General features: G+C 41.9%; 4 pseudogenes; all 4 read left to right on the top strand.

Annotated features, from left to right (window-relative positions):
* The first annotated feature begins 6,426 nt into the window (after window positions 1-6,426).
* LOC149245111 (5S ribosomal RNA) lies at window positions 6,427-6,545 on the top strand (annotated as a pseudogene).
* Window positions 6,546-19,469: 12,924 nt separating this feature from the next.
* Window positions 19,470-19,588, top strand: LOC149245110 (5S ribosomal RNA; annotated as a pseudogene).
* Window positions 19,589-19,641: 53 nt separating this feature from the next.
* On the top strand, window positions 19,642-19,760 carry LOC149245109 (5S ribosomal RNA; annotated as a pseudogene).
* A 53-nt stretch (window positions 19,761-19,813) lies between these two features.
* Window positions 19,814-19,932, top strand: LOC149245108 (5S ribosomal RNA; annotated as a pseudogene).
* Window positions 19,933-22,461: the final 2,529 nt, after the last annotated feature.

The following is a 22,461-nucleotide window of genomic DNA, read 5'->3' as shown; positions in this document are numbered from 1 at the left end:
TGTAGTTTCCCTCTCTTGCCATTTTGCAGGATCTTGGTGTAGCTGGGCCAGTGAAAGAGCAAGGAGCTGAGAGCAAGCAGCAAGGAGAGAAGATTGGATCAACCATTAGCGAAAGACATCGGTTAGTGGATCTCTTTCTCCCCTATTTTACTTTCATAAAAAAGAAATCTTAGATAGCTTTGCTTCGATTGTTGCTGAGGTACTATCACCCTTAGAGTGGGATAGGGTCATTCCGTATTGGATACTTTTCCCAACAACAACTGGGCTCCACATCAATGATCTACTTCCCTTTCTCAGTTCCCTTATCAAGTTCTAATTCAAAATTGGAATATGTGTTTGATTTAGAAGCATTCATCTCCGCCAATAGTGACTGCTTGGCCCGACACTCACTTGTATTGTGAGTGGAGCTCTTATGGAACTCACACCATTTTCCCATGTCCTCCTTTGTCTTTGGGGTGTTGTTCTTTGCTTGCGGATTAGTTGGGCTATCCTGGGTAGCACTGCCTTGGCTTGGTCCTTTATTCTGTGGTTTTGGGGCCCCTTTTCCTTGCTTTGGATTCGTAGATCCAAAGTCTCGCTTCTTCTATTTAAACTTCTGCTCAATCTTAACAACGTACTGATACTCCTTGCCAAGTGAGGAAATGTCCAGGAACTCCATCTCGTCCTGGATGTACTTGTGTCGATAGTCGTGTTACTCGAGCACCAAATTTCACTCAGCATCTTTGATACCCAGCTTTGTGCGAAGGGTATGGAAAGTATTTGTGAACTCTAACACATCTTGGTCCCTTCCCTGTCATAGCATGGTCCACTTTATGTGTTTGTCTTCATAGCTCTCGACAGGGTAATATTGTTCCTTGATGGCATCTCGGAAAGAATTCCAAGTGGGTGCAGCTGAAAACAGCAAGGGTTCACTCTCGTCCTTCTGTTCATAGTAGGTTTCCCACCAATCCTTGATGTGTGGGGCGGCTTTAAGAAGTGCAAAAGTAATCTTTTCCCAATTGGAAAAGTCATGAACTGAAAAATATCCTTCCAATAGATTTAACCATTTATCTATGGCATCTACATCTATCAGCCTTTGAATATGGGAATATCAAAGTTAACTTGTACCTTAAAAGGAGTGGCGCTTCCAGAGTGGTTGTTGGATGAAGATGCATCATCTGTGGCTAGTCGTCGAAGGATCTGGGAAAAGTTATCCATCATTACATCCCTTTATCACTCGAGGGCTTCCTCGAGCAACATTTTGAAAGGATCTCTTGCCCCCTTGTCTTTCTTTTCTTCCTCCATGGGAGGTCGTCGAGTGTTGCGAGGCTGATCTTCCAATGGTTCAACGAGATCAAGCCCTAACTCCTTATACCCTGACCTCGTTGGAGACATGCAAAGAAAAACAGAGAAAGAGAAAACCGTTCTGATACCATTGATCTGAATTTAAACATGAAGGCAACAACTTATAGATATAATCATAAACACAGAGATGCAACAGAAAAACACTTCATTTCATTAATAGAAAAATACTGAACTATGCTTACAAATAGAATGGAAATAAGATAGCTCGGGCGATGGTAGCTTATCTCTGAGAAGAGATGTGGTAGCTACATGCCTTTGAACTGTGTTACAATGAGGCTCAAGGGCCTATTTATTATTGTAAAACATGAGAAAACCCTAAACAACCAAAACCATAACACCAAGAGTTTGTGGGCCCCGTTGGGGTTAGTTGGGCAGCCAACTTCCACAGGTTGTAACTTGGTCATATTATCTATGTTTGGCACATACAGTACCTTATTGGAAAGGTCCTGCCAAGTACTATAGGTTTCGCTACAAGCCCTAACCTATGGTTATGGGCTTGTCGCAGACCCCAAAAAAACGTCGTTTAGTGGGTCAAAACTACTCCAAAAGTTCAGGACCCAAAAAATTGCTAAAAATAGTAAATGTTGAAATGAACAAGGAAACAAATGAAACTGTTGGACACCTAATCCTAAAGGGTTAGTGTGGAATTCGAATGGACAAAGCAGTCCAAGAGACCTTGGGATCTGAATCCCAAGAGTCACCTATTGTGCTATAAATGTGTATCTTTTGTTAATAAAAAAGAACTCACTGATTTATCTTTCCTATTGTTTTCCTATCCATGTGTGTTTAACATGGTATCAGAGCCACTTGTTTTTCTGTGGCCTGTTATGTGCATTTCATGTCAGTCCTGGCCCTCTGCCATATAACGCATCTGTCCAAAACGGTTCTGAGATGCTTGTCTGTCAATTTTATTGACTGCGCACTCTGACATATTAAATGCTGAACGTTTGTCTGTGCCTCTACCCTTGAACGTTAATGCATTGATTAACTTCTGCATATGCTCTCTGCTCTCTATCCGTTTTCTCTGCGCATCTGACAAACTTGAGTATCAGAGCTGCCCCTCTGACCTGACAACGCATCTGCGCATCCGTTTTTCTTGAGTATGCTGCTCTGTTGAAGCCAGCCTCACGCGTTCCCCGACTCTCTAAGGCCCTTGACACTTCCCCGAAGAACGCTGCCAGACCTTCACTAGCTAGTCTGCCTGCATTGAACTGTGTATTCCAGGAACTGCGTATATCCCAAGAGCCGCATTGAAGTGGTTTATTCCCGGAGCTGCGTTGAACTATGCTACAGAGTCCTCATCTGCTGGAGCGTTAATCCGAAGAGGATGGTGAAGAATGGACACTGTAAGCTCCACTGCAAGAGCTGCAGCAATAGGAGCAAGTCCAGGACGCGTTACGGTGCACTGTTGGTCCAGTGTTAGGTTCCGGGTTGAATCCACTGGAGCAACAACATCACTGCAAAAATAGCAACCTAATCTTCGTTCTCTGCGATTCCTTTGCATATTAGTGGCTATTTCTTCTGATATATCCACCCATGCTGGAGGTAGGCCTACAGTAACAACCCGTGCACTGAGACTATCTGTGTCTTTTGTACTGTGGCGTATAAGAATTTAAAAGAGAAACAGTGGCCAATTCTATTACTGGACGACCACCTCCTCCCTCTCCTCCTGAAGAAGAAGGAGAAGGCGCTCTGACTTGACGCAACGCATCCCTGTATTTCCGAAATAATGCAGTTCGATTCCTCGTTGCCAGGTTGTTTTGTAAGAATCCCGTCTTGGTGGTAGAGTCCCCTGCCGCATGCTATCTGGGGGTAGTATGTTGGAATATGTGCAACAGCGTTTTTGTAATGCCTCGCGGCGGCAACAGCAGTTTCGTCGTTAAACCACTTCTTGTTATCCGCTGACCAATATTGATGCTGACTTCGCGGATCTGACTATTATAATGAACAAATTGAATGTCTGCACTGTTATTAATTCACTATAGAACTACAGACGTTTCATATGCAGGTTCGAAACCTGCATAGGCCACCAATATTTCTCCAACGGCCGGTCGAGGTTTCAGGTTGCCCGCTAGAGCGAGGCTGTAGGCATGAACATTCCGGTGATGAAAAGCGAGAACGGCAGCGGTTTTCTTCAGGACGAAGAGTGGAGGCCGGACTATAATCAACACAGCCACAGCGTGCCAGCGCTATTTTGACTTGGCTTAAATTTGTCCAAGAATGCAGGTAAATGGGAAATATGCTTGTGGTTGAATTGCAAAGTTTTCAGGAGTTGCATGGGTCGAGGTATGCATTTGATTTTCAAATTTGAAGTTTGTATTTGGATATATTGAGTCTAGCCAACTCAATATGTGAATGTGAGTTTAACATATACCATCGTTGTCTCATATACACCGCTTTTGAGCTTTGTAATGACGACCTCCAGAATGTTAATGACCACCGAATGATGCTCCAGTGCGCTGCTCCAGTCCACTGCTTCAATACGTCCTCCCATACCGCCATACTTCTGTGTGGGACCCGACTCTTGAACGCTGGTTATATACCTCCTTTATAATTACTGTCCATACATTCTAGTCATTGTTGAACGCAGTTCTGCCCTGGTGGTTGGTGCCCTGTTTGAACGTGTGGATCTGTGAGTATATCTGTGTGTGACTGTCACAGTAAACTGTTTTCTGGAGGACCAAACTGCAATAGAGTGGATGTTACGATGGATCACTGGTCAGCATGAAAGCAATAACCGGTTGAAGGGCTCCAGCAAGAATAACCTCTCTCTTTATGTTTGCAGAAGAATGCACCAGATTTTCAATAACACCTACTGCTTCAGAGTGAATGCTGACAGATTCAGATCGCAGCATTAAAATTAAGATGGGAAGGGCATTACACTACACTATCTGATTCTTGTTTGACTAGTTTTTAAATGCAAGGGTGCGCAAGGCACCTGCTGCCGCTCGTTGGACCTTAGAATCAGTTGATTCAAGCAAATCAACCAGAGGAGGAATCCCACCTTCAATCCTAACAATATTTTTAATAGAACTATTCTCGTGACCGAGATTTGTGATGGTATCCGCAGCTCTCCGAATGACACCATTTACAGCACGTGCAGTAGAACTACTTCCGAACCTTTTTAGCAATGCCACATATATATTGTTGATGTGATGTCTAGTTACAGTGATTAAGGAATAATCAGGTTGTATTGGTACAGCAAGTTTTCAAGGTTTCACAGTTGCATTTCCTTGTCACTTTGTTGTACACTATAACTCTGTCACTAGAACAATCACTTCACCTTTGATACAGTGTTTTAGCATTCAAGTGCAGTGATATCAAATACTCATATATTGTACTGATCATTTCAGTGATATCATCATAGCATCAAATTTAAGGTCTTCAACAGTAACGTAGCTTCATCATCTTATTTTTTATATGGATTGTAATTGGTGCTTGTTGATCGCACACTGATCATTTGCTGCACACTTATAAGGATATTGCTGTGAGTAGATATTATTTTTCTGCATTAAGACAGATGGCCAGAATCAGTGAAATATTAGAGTTCTTAAAAACTCTCATACATCCCTCAGATCATGATACAGTGAGAATAAGCAAAGCTTCTCTGGTTGATATTAGAACCTGTTTGTATAATATACAAGAGAATATTGAGTTTTTGCAGCTTGAGACAAAGCTACAGCAGGAAGAATTACACCAATGGAGTCATCATTCTGAACCTGTTTCTGTTCATTCAAATAAAGCAGCAGTTGTATATGCAGATGCAGAAACTCAGTCTGCACTTCCCAAGCCCATCATCAGACCTTGGGAACAGCTTGTCCACAACAAGCACAGAACTGGTCTTGGATATGACAAGGACTTGTCCTTTCATATTCCAGACTATGCCAAGCCTATTCAGTTTCAGAGTGTTGGATTCATTTATGACGGTTCACTTGCTCCTCATGATAGTTCAGCTTCAACTGTTCCAGACTCTGCCCCTCTTCCACAGCAACACCAACAACAACAACAACAACAACAGATCGTGAAATGCCAACACTGTGACCGAGTTGGCCATCTGAAAGATCACTGTTTTGATCTTCATCCATGTAAGCACTGTCATAAAACCAGTCATTCTTCACACAGATGCTTCAGAAACAAACATCCTGCAAGAACAAAGATTCATCTAGGATGGATCGCTTCTTGGCAATGGGCATCAACAGCCAAGAAGATATTCCAAACACATGTCAGAACTTGTTCCAGAGTATTGAACAGTCTTGCAGTTGAGTTTTCTCCATCTTCTCACCTTGTACCTGACAGGGGGGAAAATGATGGTCATCTACAAGCTTCAAAGTCACATCAAGCGAGCCTGAGCCACAACCTGTCACACCAGTTTCAGAGTTGCAGCCAGAGACAAAGATGCCCGTGATCACAGATTGATAACACTTCCTCTAGCAGAAGACACCAGCTTCTTGCCAGTTTTGGAAGAGTTCCAGGAATTGTATTAAGCATTCCAGAGTTGTTGGTTATCCTTAAACCATCACAGGTTGAGACTTCCCTTTTCAGGTTGAAGTTTTACCTTTTATACGGGGTGAGACCTCCCTTTTATGGTTGAAGGTTTCCCTCTTTAAAACAATAGGATCACTTCCTCTAGCAGAAAACTTCAGTTTCTTGCCAGTTTTGGAAGAGTTCCGGGAACTGCACTAAGCGTTCCAGTGTTGGTGGTCATCCTTAAACCACCGCCCTTTTTTACCAACATTTCATAGAGCACATTCAGCCTAGTGCTGCCATGCATTTTTTGCACATGTTGTATTACAGCTCTCTTCTTGGACTCATACATAACCCTTCGGATTAAGGGGGGGAATGTTGGACACCTAATCCTAAAGGGTTAGTGTGGAATTCGAATGGACAAAGCAGTCCAAGAGACCTTGGGATCTGAATCCCAAGAGTCACCTATTGTACTATAAATGTGTATCTTTTGTTAATAAAAAAGAACTCACTGATTTATCTTTCCTATTGTTTTCCTATCCATGTGTGTTTAACAGAAACTGACTGGGGGTTCTAGGTGGAATAAGCAAGTGGCCACCAATATCCACCTAGATTAGAGGGTGTGATCATACCAACATTAATGCACTAGATCCCATCAGAATTCCACAGTTAAGTAAGCTTGGGCTAGAGTAGTATTGGGATAGGTGACCTCTCGAGAAGTCCTAGTGTTACACCCTCCCCCTTTTTCGCACAATGAGGTAGTCCACGCGGATTCATCAAAACATTGACTCCAAAGAAATCATGTGTGATTAACCTGAAAGAGCTTTTTCTCTGATCGTGATGAATCACAAAAGTTTGAGTTTAGAAACAAGACGCCAATTTATCATCCTAGTTGGAAGTAACAATTCTAAGACAATAAAGGTGAGATATTGTGAGAATGGAAGATGAACCCAAGATTATTCACATGATTGTAGTAAATATGTCATGAGGAAAGTATGTTAGAGGTTCAAATCATATTATTTTTATGAATTTGAATTTTTGGAAAAATGTATGGATCATTAATGGAAAGCCCAGCAAGATCTACACAGCGTCGTCGGTGGCTGCGAAACTTACGCCTTCTTCTTCTTCTTCTTCTTCATCCAATAGGATGGCCCCCCGTAGGGCTGAGGGCACTAGCAGGTTGGGGAAGAGGCGGAGGCACTGTGCTACGCCGGGAGAAGGGGGGAACATCGTGTCAAACCGTGTCGAATCGAGGGTCGTGGATGGGCCCCACACAGTCCCTGTTGGGCACCAAATTGGCCTATATTTTCTCCGCATTTCCACTCCTCTTTTCATCCTTTTTGCATTCATTCGCATATATTTACTGTGTAACATTATGAGGTAATTCCCCTTTATTGTCTCTTGGGATATTTAATTAATGAAGTAGATTCATGAAGGTTTCTACCTACACAAACCACTAAAACTTGTGATGACCGCAGATTATGGAGCGCGGATGTTGACCATGCAGCATATCGTAGCAGTTTCGTGATTCACAATAGTTGATCGATCACGACGAAGTAGCATAACTAATTGCAGCTGCTCTCAACCCATTTTTGACCATTCCTATTCTTGCTCTCTCAACACTAGTGTTGCGATAGAACTGATGTATATCTTTGGGCATATAGTTGCTAGGTTTTGGGGAGAATTATTCTCCTTTGTATTGTATAAAAGACGGGTCATTCCTGTATCAAGAGGAGGCCCTGTATGGTATTGTAACAGCATTATTCAGATTAATAAGATATAGACCCTTTTACTGATCTATCGCTCATTGTGAGTAACACATCCCTGATCAAAGATCTGGGCCCACTCTTCTGATCAGGTGCTACGTGTTTCCTTGTGTTGTGTGTATTCTCTATTGTTGTGTTTATTTCTTATCACTGTTACAGATCTCTTAGATAACTTGAATACCTTTTTATGTTCTGCAGTTGAATTTTTACTTTTGTTTTAGCAATGTTTTGTCAATCGCGAACCCTTGGTTGAGGACCGATCGTAACCTTGCCCCTCCATATACCTTGCGTGTTGCCTTGAAAAGAATACGCACCTAGATTGATACATTAATGTAGGAAAAGGAGTGGATAATTCGTTCATACCTGGACACCAACATTTGGGCACCGCTGTCGGGGAGGCTAACGAGGTGCAAGACACGATCTGTGTTAACCAAAGGGTCAATCTCTCGTCCTGGGGAGAGAACGAGCTTTCTCACTCTACTCTAGGTCCTGAGTGTAGGTATTTCATTTATTTTGAGATTTTATTGTTTTCTTATTTTAGTAGGGCTGATCTCTTGCCCTGGGGAGGGTGGAGTCCTTTAACACCCTGCTCTAGGCTCTGAGCTTAGATTTTCCCTAGCATTTTTTGTTTTGATTTCAAGAAACCCAATCTCTTGTCCTGGGGAGGGAGGGGTCCTTTGATGCCCTACTTCAAGTCTTTAAGTGTTAACGTTTTCTTGTGTGTGTGTTATTTCTTGATTGGGGTCTTGTCTCGGGGAGGGAGGAGTCTTTTTACGCCCTACTCCAAGTCCTGAACCCTAGGTTCTTGTGTTCTTTTCTTTTTTTCTTTTGTTAACTGCCCTCTCTTCAATGTGATCTCTTGTCCTGGGGAAGGAATGGTCTTTTGACGCCCTACACCAGGCCTTGAGCATTGTGGTTTGATTTCTACCTCCACACCAACTTGTATGAACAGAGAGCCAAATAAAAGGGGCAAAGGGAGATCCCCAAATAAGGGAAGACATGATCTGGGAAGGAACATCTACATCCAGCAAATCATTGCAAAAGCTGAGTCAGAGGCGTCTTCTCGTGCAGCCGTGAGGCCAAGTGCACAAACAAAATTGGAGGGACAATCTGTATATCAACCAATGTTGTTCATAACACCCCCTGCCGGTTCAATACAATAGACCCTTCCAGCAGCCGGAGAGACAAGCAACAATACACCTGCTAAAGGCATCCCATTGCTTGTAACAGAAGAAGAAGAAGTTACAAGTAAAGAATCCAAAGGAACTGTCCATCCCAATAGGGAAGAAGGAATTGCAGAGAGGAGATCTGAAGGGTCCAGCCACTGTGACAAGGAGGAAGAGATTATAGAAACATTTCTATCACCAAAGGATAGAGGAAGTGCTATTAAGGCAACTCAAACCCCTGTGATAAAATCCCTTCCTGCCGAGCTAGCTGAAATCCCTAGTGAGTACTGGAGGATATTCATGGCACCTACAACCTCTACTATTGACTTCCCAATTGGGGATTTGGGGACTGGTGCACCAATAAAGCCCATCCCTTTAACAACTTTACCCAGTTTCCATGGGCTTACTTCAGAAGACCCTGACATGTTTTTTGCTTGAATTTGACATTGTGTGTCGAGGGTATGATTACATAACGGATGCTCAAAAATTGAAAATCTTCCCTGCTACGCTAAAAGGGATAGCCTTGTGGTGGTTTATGGGTCTTGGGGGAAGTTCTATCACCACATGGGAAGCAATGAGAACTGCTTTCTTGGAGAAATACCAAGACTAATGTAAATCACGGGATATTAAAGAAGAGCTTTTTAAATTCATACAGAAAGAGGACGAAAATATGGAAGACTGTGTGGAATGCTTTAAATACACATTGCAGAGGTCAGGTCACTCTAACCTGGATAAAGAAATTTCGAAAATTATCCTTCTCCGCGCCTTCCGAGAAGACTCTTTGGAATTGTTGAATATAGTCAGAAAGGGAGATATATCAAAGGAGGACCTTGATACCATATTTGAGTTGTGTATTCAGTGCGCAAGAGGAGTTGCAAGAAATAAACAAGGGATTCGATCAACGAAGGTATCTGGCGGAGGTGTTACAAAAGCATAAATTGGGAACCTATTGGACAACCTAAGGACTGATATGCTGAGTACCTTGTCTGAACAGATAGACACACTGCAGGTAAAACAGAACCATCTTGAATTGGAAAGAACTATGGCCATATTTTGCTCCACATGCAGGAAGAAACACCCTCAGAGGGAATGTCCATTGAACTCTGTAGAGTAGTGTGCAATCTGTGAATTGAAGCATGCGACAAGTTCATGCCCATCTTTGCCAGGCCTAAAAGCAATTTTTCAAGGGACAGGAGAAGATATGGCGCAGTTGTACTTTATGGGACCTAAAAAGCCATGGCAACCTTGGCCGTCAATGGGAAATCAAGGTATGTTTCCAGATCCATCTCAATATTTTAGCAATTTCAATATGGGTCCCCAGACTATGCCTTACCCGCCCATATGGCTCCAATACCAATTTCCACCTTGGCAGTAGTGGGCTCCTCAAGCTAGTTCAAGCTCCTCGTGGGCTCCGAACTAGCGGGGACCTTCCCCTCCTGGTCATTTTTCCCAGTTAATGCCACAATAGCAACTTCAGTTGCCCTCTTATGTGCCCCGTGGTAATCAGCCTATTCATCCTCAACTCCCTATCCAACCCAATCCGAATCCTAACAATAAAGGGGCTCGGCAAGCTGACACCCTCAACCTGCCTTCATACAGCATCTCCATCGCATAATTCTATGAGATGCATTTACGATCTGGGAAGCCCGTAGGCACTCAGCCCTCACTAGTTATCATTGAGCAAATTGACAGTGAGGAGATGGAACCAGAAATGGTCGGAGAGGAACCAAACCAAGTTAACAAAAATCATACACCTCCTTAACCGCTAGCTACTCAAAAACACCAAGATGAACCGCCCTATCCAGAAAGATTGGCTGTGAGTAAACCAACAACTCAAACTAAGTTTGACTTGTTAGGGGAGTTACAGAATTTATTTGTCAAGATTCCCCTACTACAAGCCATGAAGGATGTACCTATATATGTGAAAACTCTTAGGGAATATTGTGCTAAGAAGCCTAAAAAGAAATCAAGAGATCTGCTCACCATTCACATAATGGGGAAACTATCAGATTTCATGATGGGAAGGTCCATGCTTGTAAAGTATATGGATCCCGAGAACCCAATTTTGATCGTGCACATTAATGGGGTAGAAATTCCAAATGTAATGGTAGATTTGGGCGCTACCATAAATGCCATCATTGTTGAAACCATGCATGCATTAGGACTTCGTAACTTGAAACATACACCTACGGTGTTAGAACTGGCAGATCGATCTACAGTAAAACCAGTAGGGAAATTAGAAGATATCACGATTTCAGTTGATCCATGGCACTACCCTATGGACTTCATAGTACTCCGAACGCAATCTCCCACTGGAGGCCATCCCTTGATTCTGGGAAGACCACGGTTGGCAACCGCAGATGCTTATATTGGACAAAACACTAAGAATCTAGTGTTATATCCTCCCGCAGAACCTAACCCATCAGCAAAATCAGCAGGCCACAAGAAATCTATACACAAGAAAGATTCTGAATCAGAAAATGAGGAGTTAAGACCAATTCTCACTATTGGGAAGGCCCTCCAATTGAAACATGAAACAGAAGATGACGTAATTACTACCTTTATCAGTGATCCTTGTTTTGTTTTAGATTTGAATCGGCAAATCCTGGAGTCTGTCTTGAGCTGTGAAACTCAAGAAAGTATTGGAACAACAGATGAATTTGAGGAGCTACCTACAACTATGCCCCATGACAGTGTTTCCATGGAAATAGAACCAGGGAAAACCCTGAATATCAATCCAGAGTTGTCGGATTCCCAGAAAAAACAACTCCTGCATGTTCTTTGAAAACATAAAGAAGCCTTCGCCTGGGACTACTCAGATATGAAGGGAATTCCTGCTAATTTGTGCACTCATCACATATACATTAAGGAGGATTGTCGTCCTGTAAGGCAACCCCAGAGAAGAATGAACCCTGCCCTGAAAAACATTATTAAGGAAGAGCTCCAAAAGCTGTTGGACGTGGGATTTATCTACCCCATTTCAGACAGCTAATGGGTTTCCCCATTGGTAATGGTCCCTAAGAAAAATGGTAAATGGCAAATATGCATGGACTACAGAGAATTAAACAAGGCAACTCAGAAAGACCATTTTCTATTACCATTCATTGACCAAGTCTTGGATACATTAGTGGGGAAGAAGTTTTTTTCCTTCCTGGACGGATTTAGTGGGTACAACCAAATCCAGATAACTCTTAAAGATCAGGATAAGACCACATTTACATGCCCCTAGGGAATGCTTTCATACAGAGTCCTCCCATTTGGTCTTTGTAATGCACCTGCAACGTTTCAGAGGGCAATTTTGGGGATTTTCTCTGATCTGATGGATGATAGTGTTGAAATATACATGGATGATTTCACGGCATATGGAGATTCATTCAAAGAAGCATTGGGGAAGCTAGAAAAAGTTCTTGAAAGATGCAAGCAGGCACATGTCTCCTTAAGTACGGAGAAATGCCATATGATGATGAATGAAGGAATAGTCCTGGGACACTTGCTTTCGGTTGTAGGAATCCAGATGGATCCAGCTAAGATAAAGGTAATACAACATTTTCCAATACCCAAAACACCCACTCAGGTACGTAGCTTTATCGGTTGTGCTGGTTATTACAGGCGCTTTATAGAAAATTTTGCTAAAACAGCACATCCGCTTTTTCAATTACTGACAAAAGATGCAGACTTTGTGTGGACAGATGACTGTGATGCAGCCTTTGTGAAGATCAAGGAATTGGTTTGTAGTGCTCCGATCCTTAGAGGACCAGACTAGGCATTACCATTCCATATTCATGCTAATGCTTCCCAGACAGTAGTTGGGGCAGTTTTGGGGCAGCAGGTGGATAAGGTACCATATGTAGTTTACTATGTTAGCAAGAACTTGGCCCCTGCTGAGTTAAACTACACAGTGATTGAAAAATAATTCCTTGTTGTCATCTATGCCATCAACAAGTTCCAACACTATATCACTGGTTACCCCACCTTTGTACACACAGATGATGCAGCCATTAGGTATCTGATGAATAAACCCGTTACTCCTGGTAGTATTACAAGATGGCTTTTGCTACTTCAAGAATTTGATATTACCATAGTAGATAAACGAGGAAAGGACAATGCGGTTGCTGATTTTCTGTCTAGATTAGAAAGCAATACCGAAATTACACCTATCGAAGATATCTTTCCAGATGAATATCTTTTTGCAATTTCTGCTAACACTCCGTGGTATCCAGATATTGCTAACTATCTTGCTACAGGAAAGGTACCTCATCATTTTTCATATAAGGACCAATGGAAAATTATTCATCATAGTACCCGATATTCATGGATGGCAGGATACCTCTTTCATACGAGGGTGGATCAACAGATTCGACGATGTGTATCAGAGGATGATATCTATGAGATATTGAAGGCTTCCCATAGTGGGCCTTGTGGAGGACATTTTGTAGATAAAAGAATAGGCAATAAGATGCTGCAAATGGGATACTACTGGCCTTCTATCTTCCGTGATGCTAGAGATTATGTCCAAAGATGTGACAGCTGTCAACGGATGGGACAACCTGGGAAATCAGATGAAATGCCATTACAGCCCCAGATAGTCTTGGAACCTTTTGAGAAATGGGCCATCGATTTTGTTGGACCCATCAACCCACTTTCCCATCAGAAGGTTCACATCCTAGTCTGTACTAATTATGTGACTAAGTGGGTGGAAGCCAGAGCGGTTGCGAAAGAAACAAAACAGGTGGTGGCAGACTTCCTTTTTGAAGAGATTTTTGCCCGATATGGTACCCCGAGAGAAATTGTTTCATATGGAGGAGCATAGTTCACATCCCACATGATAGAGAGGCTTATGCAGAAATATGGGGTCAAACACAAAGTGACAACTCCTTACCATCCCCAAGTGTATGGACAGGTAGAAAGTACAAACAAGGTATTCGAGAATATCTTGACAAAAATTGTAGCAAGTCATTGACGGGATTGGTCATAGAAACTCCCAGAAGCTCTTTGGGCTTATAGGACGACATGGTGAAATACAACTGGGTTTTCACCATTTGAGCTAGTTTACAGGAAATCTCCCTTGTTTCCGGTTGAATTCGAGATCAATATGCTCAGAACAGCTTTGGAAGTGGGATTAAACTTATCAGAGGCCCAGAAACACCGGCTGGAACAACTCAATGAGTTAGACAAGATTCATTCAGTAGCTGTCCAGAGAACTACTGTTTTCCAACAGCAGAGAACGAAATGGCATGATAAATTTATCAAGAATAAGGTGTTTCATACAGGGGACTGGGCATTGTTATATGACTCCCGGTTCAAAGATTTTAAAGGAAAGCTTCGCACTCGTTGGATGGGACCCTATGAAGTGGAAGATGGGTTCACCAATGGCACAGTCAGATTGGTTACAGTAGATGAAAATCGTACTTCTTTCCTAGTGAATGACACCATCTGAAGTTATACCACCATCCAACTTCTAAAGATGCCTCCATAAAACATCTTTCTGATACATCTAGTTTGATGGATGTTGGTGTAGAGAATGCTCCCTCTACCTTTTAAAAATAAACAAATAAATAAATAATAATAATAATATGTTGTTACTACTTACTTGTTTGCCTTTTTGTAGGAATAAGAACTGAATTATGACAAGGAGAAACGGAGAAATTTTTCGAGTAACAGTCGTTGTTGTTACTTCGCCGGTGTTGTTACTCCACTATTGTTGTTACTCTGCCATTACTATTACTCCATTGGTGTTGTTACTCCACTGTTGTTGTTACTCCATTGTTGATGTTACTCCACTGGTTGTTGTTACTCCGTCGGTGCTGTTACTTCACTGTTGTTGTTACTCCACCGGTGTTGTTACTCCACCGGTGTTGTTACTCCACTGGTGTTGTTAATCCGTTGGTGCTATTACTCCACCGTTGATGTTACTCCATCGTTGCTGTTACTCCATCGGTGTTGTTACTCTGTGGTTGTTGTTACTCCGTCGTGTTGTTATTCCACTGTGTTGTTACTCCACCAATGTTGTTACTCCGTCAACGCTGTTACTTCACTATTGTCGTTACTCCACTGGTTATCTTTGCTGCTACTCCACCGCCAGGAAAGTCACGAGGTACGCGTTCATTGACTCTTACTGATTTAATTAAAGTATTCCAAAACAGGGACTAGTACGTGCCGCGGATGGCCGCATTTAAGTTGGGGGTCTCGTCATAAAGAAACGACGGCGTACCTAAAATTGTAATCATATCACATCATTACCAAATCCAATGAAAACGGAAACCAAAAAAATTGTGCGATTTTGTAATCATGATTCCCATGCATTGGAATTTGAAATCATACGCCAAGAACTTTACTGGTCATTTCCCCAGTACGTTGTATTCAATTGCCATAATCATTCACCTGTACTGCCACACCCTGCCATTAATTGTTGTGTTTTTCAAGGCGTACCAATCATTATTATCATCCTTTCACCCCGCAGCCACCATGCTAATAATATTGTCATCGTCAGTTGGGTTGTTGTTACTCTCCCCCTACCAGCCAACTGTACCCATCGTGTTGATCTAGTTCTTACAGTGATGGGTGGGCTGGCTATGCGCCATGATCTGGAGGGCACGACAATGGTCAAAAACAATCCAGAAGTATGGTAGGTCTTCAAAAATGTAGGGTGGAACGTCTATTTTGACAAGTTGCAAGGATTTAACGAGGCAATTACGATTAAATTCGCACTCAATTTAGAGGAAGAGAGCTCTCGGGTCCGAGGGATAGAAATCCCTGTTACAAAAGAAACCATTGTAGAGGTCAGCGGGCTACCCCAGTAGGGGGTAGAAATGGTTTTCACGAAGAACCACCCTTCCGAAGTTCCCCGAAGCATTCTTGCAGGCTAGAGAAAATGTTGTTCAGAAGGGCCAGGGGTATGACCGAAATTCATTACCACACCCATGGGGTGAGGTAGAAAGTTTTGTAATGAGATACATAACCTGCGAGGGGAGGTATACCACCATGTTTAAATACCATTTCAGAATATTGGCTCACCTCCAGTTCCCACAGGCGAAAGCCTTCTCATTGAATATGCCTTTCTTCCTGTTAAGAAGTCTCCAGCTGATGGCGCACTTTTCTCGGCGTTCGCGACAAGTGACAGCAGTCATTACCAACCATGGCATGGTCTGGCTGCTAGTCATGCATGCAATTGGTCGATTTCAAATCTCGTGGGAAACATTCTAGGATTCTATAGAGGAAGAAATAATGGCTGCTAGAGCTGCTAGAGAGGAAGAGCCGGAAGCGATGGAGGAAGGAACCGAAGCAGAGGATGAATACATAGATCAAGAGGAACCAAAGGAAATGGAGATGGAACTTGAAGAGTGGGAACAGAATCAGGAGCGTGAACCAAGGAGGACAGTCGAGGTTGCTCCACAAGAACCAGGCTCGACCTCAGAACCAATGGAAGAAGAAGTGCTGCAGCAAGGGGCCAATATTGAAAGGGCCACTTGCACCACGATCCAGGCTATCCTTCAAGAATCAGCCTCGACTATAGAGCCAATAGAGAAAATCAGCAGCACTATAATAAGTGAAGAGGGACCACATCAGGTTGAGGTGGAGGAATTCATTAATATTGCGGCCGGGGGTGTCCCATAAGAACCACCCTCAACTGTAGAACCAATGGAGGAAGACGAACCAAAACGAGAAGGGCCCGAAGTTGAAAGAATTGTGGGGCCAACAGAAGAAGAGGATAGAGGTTTAATGGATTGAATCGATGTGATTATGCAAGAATCCATCTAGATCAATGCATTGCTGGAAGAAACAGTGCCAACATCATCTGTTCAAGAAATGTTGGACATGGAAGGTGGTGTCCCACAAGAACCACCATCAACCTGTCTGACTCTAGAGACCACAGAGGAATTAAATGTTGAGATTGATGTTGTTCCACAAGAACCAGTGTCAACCTCAGAACAATGGATTGCACAGGCAGGGATTTTAACCCGGAGCGGAGATGCTGTAGACAGAGGGAAAGAGCTTGAGACCACAACTGGGGCCGAGATAGATCAAGTAGGAGAATTCTTTCAATTTTCCTCTTACTTCTCCATTCCGAAAGGAGTAAGGGTGTCTCACTCTGCTCGACATACAGAAGAGGAGGTGGTCGTTCCGTCGATTTTGAATTATGATGGGTCGAAGAAGGGACCAGCTGCTACAGGCTTGTTGGCCACAAGATCCCCACAAAGACCTCTCTCAAGAACCCAAAACAGAGGAAGAGGTAGATTTTTTTGATACGAGGGAACCTGGAAAGCCCGCCACCTATCGAGATAGCTTCACAACAAGGTGACGTAGGAGACAATAAGGAAATGGCTGCTGCCCAGGAAGAGAAACCAAGCAAAAAAGCCCCATTGAGTAACCCTATGGATACTCCCTCAGGTAAATCACCACCTGTCAAATTAGCTGCAGTACCAGATGAGGTGGTGGTTAAGCAAGAATGGGTTGAGTTGTGTGAACAACAAAGGCTTCCTATGAAGCAGAAATATCATCTTTAGTTTAAAGAAACGATGTGACTCAAAATAGAGGTTAAGAGGCTGAGGAAACAGATGCACTGGTTGAAGAACCAAGTGAAGAAATACAATCGGCGGGCTAAGAAGCCCAAAACCATGACGACCGAAGCAGGGACACAGGTAGATGAAGCGGCAACAACTTCTGTTGCCACTCAAATAGACCCGATAGAATATTTGTTTGAAGGCCGTGAGTTTTCTTTGTTGGTTAAGGTACAGACCTGGAAATCCATCGCAGCGCGATATCAGAATGAAGCTAGGAAATCCCAAGAGAAAGCATCCACAGCTATCTTTGAATATGTAGAGTGCATTTATATAATGCGATTGAGGCATGCAAAGTAGCAATTCAAGGTGGAGCAGTTGGAAAGGCAAGTAGCAGAGTTAAAAATTGATAAAGAGCAAATGCTCCATTTAGCATAGGAAGTGATGGCATGTAGCCCTCCTACTTCCTGTTACTCTTTATTTTTTCATGAGCGCTTTCTTTTCTTTTGTTTGGAAAGCATCCAGAAATAAATTAGTCATGAGATTGAGGAAGGTGTACAGTTCCTCCGGATATTGAGAGCCCATGATGTGCCAAATCAACACTTGATGTGCGAGATTTATATGCATGGGTATCTATTGTGTGTTGAAAGAGAATTTAATCCAGTTCCATATGTGGGGGACATTCATTTAAGGGCCCTCACCACTTACACTTTTAATCAGATAAGTTGGCAGAAGGCTTCTGACACGTTCGAGTCAAATCAGGCCACGAAGCCTTTTATGGTGAGCAGAGAACCCGAGAGATCAGTGACTATGTATAATAAGCACACTACATTTTTGGAAATTATGGGAAACAAGGAACGAATGCTGAGGACACAAAAGTGGTGCGTCAATATCTGTGTCAAAAAATTGGTCACGTTTCAAGCTGAGGCCCTGGATAGTTGTTAGAAGAGGTGGATGATGTCACCCACATCTGTCCAAAACAGAGAATTGTTTGGAGCACCAAATTTTTCACGAGCACTCAGTCGGGTGCCAAGATATGTGGCGTGCATCCAAACAGTGGGGTCCAATGGATGGGAATTCAATTCTAGTACCCTATTCTATGGCTGCCAGCAAAAAACTACACCCCAGCCTATAATGTACCAAATGATTGGTGGAAGGAAGTTCTCCTCTCGGAAGGGTTCAAGGTTCTAGGAACAGAAATGGCCGAGGAATATGATCTCGCCTGGCTTCAGGAAGCACAAAGCCTATCCAACCTAGACCTACGAAGACGGTGAGCTACACGAGGGCATGCAAAAGGTTAGTTGGGGGGAGATGTTGGGCACTAAATTGGCCTATCTTTTCCTTGCATTTCCACTCCTCTTTTCATCCTTTTTGCATTCATTCGCATATATTTACTATGTAACATTATGAGGTAATTGCACTTTATCGTCTCTTGGGATATTTAATTAATGAAGTAGAGTCATGAAGGTTTCTACTTACACAAACCACTAAAACTTGTGATGATCGCAAATTATGGAGCACAGGTGTTGACCGCGTAGCATATCATAGCAGTTCTGCAATTCACAGCAGCTAATCAACCACGACGAAGCAGCATAACTGATTGCAGTTGCTTTCAACCTGTTTTTGACCATTCCTGTTCTTGCTCTCTTGGCGCTAGTGCTGCGATAAAACTGATGTATATCTTTGGGCATATAGTTGCTAGGTTTTGGGAGAATTATTCTCCTTTGTATTGTATAAAAGACAGGTCATTCCTGTATCAAGAGGAGACCCTGTATGGTATTGTAACAACATTATTAAAATTAATAAGATATAAACCCTTTTGCTGATATATCGCTCGATGTGAGTAACGCAGCCCTTATCAGAGAGCTGGGCCCGCTCTTCTGATCAGGTGCTGCGTGTTTTCTTATGTTGTGTGTATTTTCTATTGTTGATTTTATTTCTTGTCGCTATTACAGATCTCTTAGATAACTTTGAATACCTTTTTACATTCTGCAGTTGAGTTTTTACTTCTGTTTTAGCAATTTTTTGATTGTCAATCACGAAACCTTGGTTGAGGACCGATCATAACCTTGCCCCTGCATATACCTTGCGTGTTTCCTTGAAAAGAATACGCACCCAGATTGATACATTAATGTAGGAAAAGGAGTGGATAATTTGTCCATACTTAGACACCAACAGTCCCCATGGCTCGCGGGTCTCCATTGAAGAGGGGTAGGGGGCAAGATCCTTACGGGTGTGATCATACTAGCGTTAATGCACCGGATCCCATCAGAACTCCGTAGTTAAGTCCGATTGTGCTAGAGTAATATTGGGATGGGTGACCTCCCTGGAAATCCTAGTGTTGCACCCTCCCCCCTTTTTGTGTGGTGCCTATTGAAGAGGGGGAGGGGACATGATCCTTGCAGGTGCGATCATACCAATGTTAATGCATTGGATCCCATCAGAACTTCGTAGTTAAGAATGCTTGGGCTAGAGTAGTGTTGGGATGGGTGACCTCATGGGAAGTCCTAGTCTTGCACCCTCCCCTGTTTTTATGTGGTGCCCGTTGAAGAGGGGTAGGGGGCGTGTTCCTTGCAGGTGCGATCATACCAGCATTAATGCACTAGATCCCATCAAAACTCTAGAGTTAAGCGCACTTGGGCTAAAGTAGTATTGGTATGGGTGACCTCCCGAGAAGTCCTAGTGTTGCACCCTCCCCCTTTTTCGCGTGGTGGGTAGTGTCTCGATTATGGCCCAGTGATCCCTGAGTCTGTGGATTGTGGTAAATCCTAAATACTAGATGACAGTAAATTCCTCATGGTGTAGGTGGATAAATCTGATGGCATCTATGCTTGTTGAGGGCCTAATGATCTGGTGTGGATTGCGGTAAAGCATGGTTCTATTGCTGAGGGTGAGGTGGTGTAGCCTTAGGAATCCCTAGTTGATTTTTGGTTATGAGTCCCACATTCATGCTTGGAATATGGCATGGGGGTGATTGGCTGAAAGAAAGATTTCGTTCAGCCAATCTATGGTTGGGTGGTTTAGGGAAATCCAAAACCTAGTTGGCTTTTGCATTCATTAATAAGAGTTCCTTCTCCTTGGTATTTCATGTGTAAATGTATTGGCTCATATGTGGATTATATGGTTGTTGTATCCTTATAATTTATATTTTTTATATGTTGGTTATGAGTATGTTTTATGAGAGTGATGAGGTATGGCTCTATTCATGTTTTGATTTGTAAATGAATGAACATTGAATATATGACCTAATAGATGATAATGCAACTAATGTGATAAGGCATCAATGCTTCTTAGTGATTGTTAGATAAGTATGAGACCCCTATGCTCATATAAGTTGTTATGACCTGTAGAATGCATATTTATGACATGTTTGACAAAATTCATGTCATGGATAACAAGGGTCCATTCAAGTCTTTGTTCAAGTATTTGCATTAGTATCATTGTTTCACTGTTACTTTTCATTCCTGAAGGTTTCATGAATTTATGGGCAGTGGCCTAAGTCCTTGCTTTGAAAAAGTGGTATAGAATCCGGGGTTGCAGGTTCAAAACTAGCTGAAAAAGACCCTAGTCATTTGCATGCCCTTACTGTGAGAGCGATTGGAGGTTTTGTAGCATGTGTGGAAGGTTAGATTGGTTGTGTGGTGTTGGTTCCACTTCCTTAATTGTACATGTGGAGTTGAATCAGATCATAGTAGCCTCACATCACATGTTTACCCCAACGAACCGCTTAACTTGGGTAAATGTGGGAGGAGGATGTTACATGATTCTAGTGATTTCAATGTTTTTGACTAAAATTCTCACTGGGGATCTACCTCATCTATTTTTTCGGCCAAATAAAATTGTACTTAATTTTCAAAAGGGGCAAGCGGTGGGTCCTATCTCAAAGCATTTAAAAAATGGAATTATTCAAGAAGGGAACAAAGGCTTTGCTCGAGAGTTATCAGTTGGTAGATGTTCGAAAGCTCAACTATGTTTACCCATATGTCATTTCAATACTTATGATTGATTGACCAATCTGCCACACGTGTGATGTGTGTCGTCGTTGATAAATCAATATTCAGATAGATCTAGATTCAAATACTCTTAAATGTCTTCCACCTTATATGCAGTGAGAGATTACGATGATATGATAGCAAGGAGCATAGGAGGTACAAAGAATTGAATAAATGTTGCAGGTCATGTTACGCGCATTACAAGGCATTTTCTAATAACATCTCCAAACTTACAGCTAATAACATTATAGACAAATGTCAATATAAAAATTTGTAAAAAAAAAAAAAAGAAAAAAAAAGTTATACTTTGTTAAATTGTAAAATATTTTACTTGTTTGACTAAACTAATATGTGGTCAACTCAATACCTATTGTGTAATACCTATTGATGGCAGGCATAATAAGAATTATATTTCAAAACCAAAAATACAAAGTTTATATTTATTTATTCTTAAAAAGACTAAGTAATATACAAATGTCTTTAAAAAATATAGTGTAATCAAAAGATATGAAATGGCACAAGTTTATGTTCTCCTATCTTCATGTCTTCAAATAGCATGGATCATATCCTCTTCTTTTAAATCTTTTTGTCTTAATTTGACTAACACCCTTTAATTGGGAGCCCCTCAATAAACATGTTTGATGTTTACTCAAATAGATAATAAAAATTCTTAGCATAACACATTTTGCATCAAGATTTGCAAATTGTTGCTCATTTTCATACATCTTTGCTATAATAGAGAAAATGGAATACTTTTTACCTTGAAATTGTCTCATGAAACCTTAGGATTCTCCTCATTGCTTGTTGATTATTGTAATCCATATTTGCAAGTTCAATTTCAAAAAACCTTTGAGCATTGGATAACTAGAGCCAACTAAGTAAACAAGGGTACAATGATAGAACTAGAGTATACTTAAACTCAATGTAAACCATAGAGAAGCATAACCAAGAACCATGATGCTAAGTGCAATTAGCTGACTTTAGAACACCCATTTATAAAAATCATATATAAAGTTTTCTTTCTAAAAAGGATGAAACCCCTTAACCCATAATGTAATAGCCTCGGGTTAAAATTCCATGTAATAAAGTTAATAAAGGAAAAATAATAATCAAGGTCATGGGACACATATTCCAAGCTGAATGTTGGGAAAAACAACCTAGTGTGGGTGTTCATTGCTTTATTATGGCTAAGAAAATTGGCAAAGGCAATGAAAAAGGCTTTGAAAAGGAA

The sequence above is a fragment of the Pinus tabuliformis genome, chromosome 7 (genome assembly GCF_031772625.1).
Source record: "Pinus tabuliformis cultivar Carrire ecotype Pingquan chromosome 7, CPIR1, whole genome shotgun sequence".
Classification (NCBI taxonomy): Eukaryota; Viridiplantae; Streptophyta; class Pinopsida; order Pinales; family Pinaceae; genus Pinus; species Pinus tabuliformis.
The sequence above is the reverse complement of the archived record's forward strand: the minus strand, read 5'-3'. Positions and strand labels throughout refer to the sequence as shown.